Genomic DNA, 1,138 nt, shown 5'->3' with positions numbered 1-1,138 from the left:
TTTATTTTTCTATTTTCTTATTCTTTAGGAAGTAAATACAGACCAAAAATACAGAGTATATCCCATCAAATGAACTATGCGTAATTGTGTTCTTATTTCAGTTACATATTGTAATATTTTGAATCTTCCATTGCTGGTGTTCCAGTCTGTCAGAAATTGCAACAATAATAACTAAAACAAAAAAATCACCTTAATAAGAAAGATTCAGTAGTATTTATAAAGGGTAAAAGTTGTCCCTGCTTTACTATTTTTTTCTCTTAAAAATACTACATAACATTTAATTCAATAATTTTTAAATTATGTCTAAGTCTAAAATCACTATTGAAGTTATTTTTACAAAAGTGTATTGAAACAGTGACTTTGAGTACACCTAAAGCATTCTGTATGTTTTGAATGTTTACTGCAACTAAATTTGCATCTGAGCAATGAAAATATTCAACTCAATTTGCCCTCCTAGAGAGCATGGAAGTGCCTTTGATTAATCTGTTGGAAGCTTGTGTTGTTCCTTTTGGATTTAGATGCAGGGGGTAGAATTGCCAACATGATGCAACTCTACAGGGAGCCAGGGTTTCAAGGCATGTAGATGCTGACTATATTAAAGAGAAAAAGAAAGACCCTGAGTAGTAGCAGAAATAAAACCATGTGTCTATGCCAGAAATATACCTTCTATATTATTTTTCTGAAATCACTATAAATTATTTTCCTCAATTGTGCTTTTTTCATTCCTTATTCTTTATAATTCTTGGGAAAGATTATCCAAAAAGATTAAAGGACATTAATATCCAATAGTCAACTAATAAGGAATACAAGAAGAAGAATTGATGCCTTTGAACTGTGGTATTGTCAAAGAGTGTTTAATATTCCATAAACTGTCAAAGGCAGCTATCGTTACCTACTCTTAAGGACTTGTACTGTCAACTCAAAGGCATGTTGTTCAAATCCACCAGCCACTTCTGGGAGAAAGACAGAAAATATCCTCCCTTGTGGTTTACTCTCTTTGAAAACGTTGGAGGTTTAGCTATGAGTTGGTTTAAACCCTAGTACTTAACAAGAGACTGGCAAAAGAAATGCAACCAGACTGATGGCGAAAGTTTGTCTCACTTACTTTGGACATAAGTTCAGGAGAAACTAATCCCTG

The sequence above is a fragment of the Elephantulus edwardii genome, unplaced genomic scaffold (genome assembly GCF_000299155.1).
Source record: "Elephantulus edwardii isolate Elephantulus edwardi_28Jun2011 unplaced genomic scaffold, EleEdw1.0 scaffold00589, whole genome shotgun sequence".
Lineage (NCBI taxonomy): Eukaryota > Metazoa > Chordata > Mammalia > Macroscelidea > Macroscelididae > Elephantulus > Elephantulus edwardii.
Note: the sequence above shows the minus strand (reverse complement) of the source record.